Consider the following 8534-nt stretch of genomic DNA (forward strand, 5'->3'; position numbering starts at 1 on the left):
TGCTCATGCTAATATAAGAGCAGTCGGCTCAGTCATGCAAAGAATTTTTTTTCTACCTTTTCTATTTCTTTTCCATTTTCTTCTCATTTGCTTAATAGGGCTGAGCAGCTATAAACCAGGATATATGACTGCTGCATGACTTCAGCTAAAGTCAGAATTAATTTTGCATGTGAAATAACATCAAGATCAGGCCAAGAAATGTAGATTGTTTTGGCAAGGCAGCATAGTGTGGCGGCTCTGGAGCACAAGGACATGAGGTTGTGATCAGCACCTGAATTACCTTTGTCTTACTTAACCTGGATGTGTTGCTAAAGGCAACCATGTTTCTTGTCAAGTTATGCATGTCTGAAAGATTGAATCAGACCTGGCAGAGATGGGGATTGTAAGATCTTCTAGATTTATCTAAGTCTGTAATTTCACAGCTCTTTTTTTCTAGTCGTGTATAGGGTGCTCTCCTCTACAAAATTCTGTTGTCAGTACTTGTATTCTGTTCTATTTGATGTCTTGGCAGGATGGATCATGGATGAGCCTCAGGATGCTCAGCTCTTTCTAGGTGATGATGGTGAGTGTGCAGCCTGCCTATGTTGCCTCCTCTTCAAATGGAATCCTTTGATCTTAGATCACCTTGAGCATTACTTACGGTAATGAGGAGGCCATGAGAAATTTTAGTTTTGTAATTTAAACACATTTTCTTGGGATTTTACAGCCTGAGTGCAGAAGTGTTTTCATCTGCAGAAATAAAGGAACATTTGCTTATAAACGTGAGAACTGAGAATCAGGACTGTGTATGCAGGAGAGGGATTTCAGCTCTCTCTTGCTTCCTTTACTCTGCCAAATTTGAAGTATGCATTTTTGAAGCCAAGCTCATGGACCAAATGCTATACAGCTAAACTCATTTTACTATGACTAAGTCGTTCAAAGTTACTACTGATCTATGTTGGTTTAATTATAGATTTTCATGGACTCATTCCAGATGGGGCCTAGATAAAGCATCAGAATTTTGTCATAGGACTTGATTTGTTATACAAAGTGTCATGAATATAATGGCACTGCATAAATAATTTACAGTAGCACGTGTCTCCTCTTATATAGAGAGTATAAATTGAGAGTTTTACTAATTTTATGAAATTAGTGTGAACATACAGAGGGAAATGTACCATTCTGGGAGGGCATGCAGTATATTGAAAATAAGAGATTAAAAGTGGAAAATGCAGGCATTGAAAATAAAATTCTTATGTAAGATTTAGCTTAGTAAGGGCTGTGAATAGAATAGTGCGGATCTGTGGAGTCCAGATCTCGTAAGACTTACTTGAGTGTGCTTTAGATCATGCTGCCAAGACTTACAGTTCTTGGAAGTTCTGAAGAATCCAGTAACAGACATTCTGCCTTATTTTTTACTGCAGTTTAAAGTAAGACTGTATGCACCTTGAGAGACCTAGATAAAGTACTAATAAAACAAATAAATTATTCTAAAATTTACTATCTCTATTGAGAAATTGAAATAAAGAGCAAAATATTCAAGGCAGTGGTTTAAGAATGAGAATCCTTTTTCTAATCTTAGCAAATGACAGGATGACAAAGAACAAAACTGGAAGAGTACAAAAGGTGAAAAGGATATAACAAGGTTGGTCTAAACATTGGAATTGAAATTACAATGCACAGACAGATATGCAGATTTGAAACTAAACCATTTTAATCTTATATCTAGAATAGAATGACTATGTGCCATCTGGAATTCAGGGAATCCAATGAAAGTTAGAGGTGTAAACAATACACACAGCAATATCAACATCTGTTTTCAGTGCCTGCTGATATATATGAGTCCTTGAGGGATAAGTTGGAGAAAATAATGGAAATTGATAAAATCTCATGATAGAATTACATATAATTGTATTTGTTTAGAAAGAATTTGGATTTACTCATGCTCAAAATAAATAGCACATACAATGTATTTTCTGTTTTTTAAGAATCTCTTCTCCCTGTAAGTCCTTGAACAGATCAGCATTGATAGCAGATGCAACATTTTGGGAGGTTTGGCACAGGATACAGCTCCTCTCCTTCCCCAAGAACAGTTAATGGATAAAAATCAGGAAACTTAGAGTAGTATCTCTTACCAGTACAATCCTGTGTCCTGCTGCATTGCTGAGACTCCAGGATGGCTACACTATTAGAAGTAAATTTAGCAATCTGAGCCTAAAACATTACATAATATGATAAAACATAAGGTCTGATATTCAATACAAATAAAAATGAATTACTACAGTAAAAGTGAATTACTGCACTGAAGAGTGTTAGCAATGTTAAAAAAAGGCTCTGTTAATATTTGGCCTTGATACCAAATGGCCTTCCATTTTCAAAAGGCCCATAAAATAATATAAAAAATATTAAAAATGCTTTGCACAAGCCAGCTTAAAGGGATTGGTTGACCAGGACCAATATTTTGTTGCTAGGAAGGGAACAATGATGACATTGATTATTTCCACAGCTAAAAATCCACTATGTAATTGATTTTTATCTGACTCATTTAGTGTGGGCAGGCTCCATTTGTTCAAGAAACCTGTAATATATTCCTTGAATCACTGTAACTATGAGAGATATAAAAGTTGATGTAATGAGTTAAATACACTATTTAACTCAATTTGTTTTGCACACTGAATTCCAATTTCTGACACAGATACAGGTTCTATCTAGAGCTATTGCTCATTTTTTAAGATGTCTTTTTAATTTTCTGTGCTCCCAAATATTCAAGAGTCCTACTTTATTCAGGGTGCCTCTGATTTTAGAATTCTGTGTCCTGAGATTTCATTTTCAGGTACACTGAGAACTCACACCTTTCATTGAATGATTGAGACCTGGGCTACCAGCAGATTCGAAATTCTTGATTAGTAAAGACTCCAGGGAATGAGAGAGCCAAACTAGGAGGAATTATTTGATCTGGTGCATATCTTTGACACATTCAGTGTCTGCTCCTGAAAAGTCATGGATATTTGGGTCATGAGTTTGTCTTGAGAGTGCTATACACATAAAAATTGCATAGGAGTCCAGCAGGGCTTGACCTGAATGAAAAAAAACCCCAAGATTTTAATTGAAGTGTCCATTTCCAAAATTATGTAGAATATTTGTGATTGACTGCCACCTCATCCTGAACTATAAGAACTTTCTGGCTTAACTGCTCTCCAGAATTTTTGCCATCAGATTTGGGCAGCATTTGCCCACTATATAAAGTTTATGAGTCCTGTTGCTCATCCTGTCCAGTCACAAATGGAAGGGAATTAGGAATATAAATAGATCTGAAGAAACTATTTATTGTATATATCCACATACATCTGTATGTTTTTAGAGTACTGCAGGTTTCAGGTATATACTATTTGACTTGGTCTAAGAAGAAAATTTAGGTTTAAAACCTTTTCTTTCACAACTTGGTCTCAAATTTGGTCTTGTTGGACTTGTCTTATTTTAAACAAATAGATGTTCCATAAATGTAGAAGCAAAACCAGAAAACTGAAAGAAAAATTAGTATTTAGTTTATGTATCTATATACATGACTCTTGAGAGTCCTTTCTCCTTTGCTGATAAATGACATATATTATAAAAAAATAAAAGCCCTGGTGATCATTAATCACAGTTACTACTTCTGTCCAAAAAACCCCAAAGAAGCAGTAAACTTTCAAGTATTAAAATTCAATAAACAATCAGTGCACTTTGATATTTTTCAACTAGGCATAGAACAAGGGCATTGGTCTTTTCCTGTTACATTGGTTAATCCAAAATGTGTTGCAAATGTACTGGATGAATCTCTTTGTTTCCTTGCTCAAAGCATACTTTTTTTCAGACTAGAAAATCTCATTTTTGCATTACAGGTGACATACAAGTAATTTGGGTGTTTTGAAAAAACTGATACCTCCTTTTTCTTTCCTTCTGTAAAGAGATTTCATTTTCTTTCAGAAAAATGTCATTTTTTTTGTTCACCTAAATTTTAACCAAATATATTTCTCAGAAGCACATGTACATCACCATCTGACAGGATACAACAAACTGGATATAAAGAGATAGATAGACAGTTACATCAGATGACTTTGAGAAGAAAAAAGAGTGACTACAAAAAAGCTCTGAGAGAGAACCCTTTGTCATTCCACATTGCAAAGATGCAGCTTCTGCTATAGAGGGAAGTTTGGCACCACAGAAATGTCCTCTACGTGGACAAGGTTCCACTTAGGTTTTCTGAAGTGGAAAAGGTAGTTGTGCATCAATCAGGCACATAAATCCTCTTGTTGATTGGCCTTCCTGAGTTCCACTCTGCCACTACTCTCCCCTCAAAATTCAGCCTAATAAATTGCATTGGTGGTTCAGAGAATCTTTGCTGCTTTGGAGAATGATTTATGTTTGCTAAACTCTTCCTAGAACTCTTCTACACATTAGCATTCACTCATATTGTGTGCCAGGTTTTGCATGTGAAGTAGATCTTAAAATTGACTTTACCATCTGTGATGTCACTAATATAGCAGTCACTGTACTTCCTGAAATAGGATGACTATGAAGGATGCATCTATTTTGCCACAGATTTCTATAAAATAAAATGTTTTTCAGTAATTAAAGCTGGAGGTGAACAAAGGAGGTACTCCGGGAAAAGCACAGATTAATTTAAACCATAAATGACCCATTTAATTTTTTTTCACTCAAGTAATGACTGAAGAAAATTAGTTCAGAGACTGATGAAGGATGCTGAATAGGTAATTATCGCTATTACAAACCCCTTATTTTAATTTGTAGGAAATGTGATTTGAAAATTAAATAGTACTTGATTTTTTTTTTAGGTTTCAGTGTGGACTCTCCTTCAGCTGTGCCTAGCACTTTTGTTTCTCAGAATTTCAAGGACCTTCCTTTTCCCATTAATGATTGTATTAGATAACCAGAAGGATCCATTTTTCAACAGTATTATCTCAGCAATAAATTACATTTTCCACTTCCCTCAGATTCCTGGTCTAAAGATCTGTAGGTGTTTTACAGGCCTTGGGTAAAATGAAATAACAGAAAATTTGGACACAGGTAGAGGCACACAGAGGCTGATTTATGAGTGAAGACATAACATGCACCACAAAGCTTCTACTTTTAAAATTAATTATAGATGAGGACAAGATTGCATGCCCTACAAGGCAAATGTAATCCACCTGTTTTGTACTACCCTTAAGTTCAGCCACCAGACTCCTTCCCCGTGTTTGCAATGATTTTTTTCAGATTCCTTCCAGTTGTACTTATTCATAACAACTAAGTCAACGACAGCAAACACTGTTTGTATTCCCAGAGTGTTCTCTCAAATTTTTAATGCTCCAGTAGTTTTCAAATCTCTGTTACAAATGTAACAGAGACCAATGTCCAAGCATAAAAATCTAGACTAATTGACACTAGAAAAGTGGCTTTCCCACTCTTTGAATTTCTTCTGGTTTTGAAACAAGGGAGAAATAAAATTTTATTCATGGAAATATTGCTTGGTCTTAATGATCCATTCCTACATTTGCTGAAGGATGATCATCATAAAGATATGTCCCCTGTACATCAGGCAAAATATAGAAATTAACTCAAGTGCCTCTTCTGTAGATGACTTGGAACCCTTAAAGATCATTTTGGTGTTGCCAGTTGGTTGCAGGAATACACAGTAGGAACTGCAGAGGGCTGTGTACAACAGTCAGCTACCAGTGAGGAGATGCTACATCCAACAGTCCCGAATGTACTCTGTGGCAAACAAACCCAGTGTCCTTGCAGAATAAACTGTGCCACCCATTTCTAGCCTGAAAACCAGATGGGAATAAGACCTTCCTGCTATGAAACATAGTCAGGCTTATTCAAAAATGAGTGTTAAACCACAAACAAATTAAAACCAGTGAAGTGTGATTAGCACTTTTGTTGAATGTGATTGGATGGATTCATCAACCATAACAATTTTTTTGGAATAATTAACTGTGCTGAATTTTTCATTAAAATAAAAGCACAACATTCATATGGAGTAATTACTGTGGTGTGAAACATGTTTGAATTAGAACAAGACAACTTTGTCATTGTTTAGGTAAATTCATAGTGCCAGGAAACATTCTCCTCCCCAGGTTCTAGAATCCTGTGCCTAACAGTCTCCTGCAGCATACAGTACCAGCTACTATTCATAATAGATCTAGAGCTGAACATAAGGTATGGAGGGAGTATTTAAAATGTTTAATTATTCAAATGAAGGAATTAAATGACTGTGTCTTTTTTGCAGTTCCACAATATTTCTAAACATCTTAAGAGCTCAGCATGCTAAGAAGAATACAATAATGTGTCTGAATCTGCACTTCAGTTTATTCTCCAATACAAGCAGTATGGAAAAACATTTTAAAATCAGACATTTGGAACAGAGCAACTGACTTTGGGGGAAAAGCATATCTATGTATATATATAATGTATATATACACAAATTATGTATACAATATAAAAAAACAATGATGAATTGGATTCAATGGGTGAAGATCTTACTATGCCTATTTGACGTACAAAATGTGATGTAATACTTATCAACAAGCTGCACTTCACTACAATATTTATGACAGTTCCTTTTAAACTAGCAGTTCTCAAGCAATTCTAATCTAATCTAGTCTTAGCTGTGATGATTTCTGCAAAAAGTATTAAATAATTCTGAACTGGTGAGAATTTGCCAGAGCTGAGCTTCTAGCAGAAGATCATTCATTATTATACTTCCAAGCTTACCTAGATGGAGATCATTGCATTCCTTGCTGGAAAAGGCAGGTGGGAAAGAAAATATTCCATTTGATTCTCTAAAAACCTTCAAGTATAATTTTTCTCCAGAGAAGGTCAAATTTAACCAAAACCAGGTTGATTTACATATTTATTTCCAGGCAAACTATAGTAAACTGTAACTTCTGTTTGCCCTAAGCTTTTTCCAGCAAAGTTTCTGGGGGCTGAACAAACTGTTTGTTTAAGGCTAAATTTCTTTCCTGGTCAGGTGCAATTTTGTAAGCCAGTGTTGTTAAACTGTAGTGCATTTGAAAGGATGGAGAGATCCTCCCACTGTGCATTTGAAAGGATTGAGAGATCTGCACGTGGGCTGTTCGTGCCCTTGATGTGGCACAAGAACTGGAGTCCTGCTAGTGTGAACAAGGATGGAAAGGTTGCCTAGGAGCAGGTTGGGAAGCCCTGACCTGAAGAAGCATCTGTTACCTTGCTGTCTGCCAGAAATAATTATATTATAAGCAGATTGGTACTAGAATTTCCAGTCTTTTCTCTTGGTCTCCAGAGCCAGAAATCTGTGTAGTTCTGGTGTTACACTCTATTTTTCTCCTTCAGCTCCTCATTGGGCAAACAGGTACTGTTTCTCTCAAAAAAAGAGAGATCAATTCTTTACTAGCAACCAGCAGAGGACACTTACTTTTAAGGTTTCTGCCAGGTTTGCTTAATTGGACTCTTTGGATAAAAAAAGCCAGCACAGGGCTATGATAGTAGTCTCAATGCTCTGATTTTCACACTTCAGCACTAATTTGCTTCTGGATAAACTTTGGTTAATCAAATTTCTGCAACTCAAGCAAATAAAGAGTGAAATTCATCCTGGCTAAAAGGAGCCCTGGTCTCATTTAAATCCATAGAATTTCATCTACTAATATTCTCCCAGTACCTAGTGCTTCATCTTTTGAAATGTAACTGTTTTGGAAGCATCCAGGTATATAAACAGATAAAATATTTCAGTAGCTAAAGTAGCTTCAAAATTAATTTCTCAGTGAAAAATGTTTAATTTTTAATTTTAATATACTCAATAACAGATTTATAAACCTCGGTTTATAAATATCTGCATTCCTTGCAACAACATTTCTTCTACTTAGTCCTAAGAATACTCTGCAGCTGAAAGATTTACACCTTGTCCATACCCCCTCAGCCTTTGACTTATAATGAAGCTGCCAGCAAGGACACAAAGTAGTGTCAAGCACAATGGCATCCTTGTGCTGTGTAACTGGAATAAAATGTAAATTTAAAATAGCACTGTTTACTATTTAAAACTTAGAGTTAGTAAATATCTCAAGAAAGATGTAGTACATCAATGAGACTGCTATTATTTTTCACACTTTTCCTGTAAGAAAAGAGAATTGTAATATTTCTGAGTTCTTACATAACCTAGTCTAGCAAGTATTTATCTCATCTTCTAAATAAAAAAATCAAACCCCCTCATCCTTAAATAAATCCAGTGTAAACAGAAAATTACAAGGTAGAAGTTAGAGGACTTTCTGAGCTTCTGAACAATAAATCTGACCTGAGCAAATACAATAACACCATCCTGGGTAAAACTTTCCTAAACTGACTGAGAAGACAGGTATATAATTTTTTTTTCCAAAAAGGAGTATTCACATTTATTTATCAGCTAGGGTTTTAGAGGAGTTTTTTTTTTTTCAAGAGAATGATATATCATATGGGTGTCATTCCTGAAAAAAAATAATGCACCTCTCACACAATCTAGACTAAATCAAAGGGAAGAGAGCATTTTGTGATTTCTGCAAGTA

This window comes from Ammospiza nelsoni, chromosome 17 (genome assembly GCF_027579445.1).
Source record: "Ammospiza nelsoni isolate bAmmNel1 chromosome 17, bAmmNel1.pri, whole genome shotgun sequence".
Lineage (NCBI taxonomy): Eukaryota > Metazoa > Chordata > Aves > Passeriformes > Passerellidae > Ammospiza > Ammospiza nelsoni.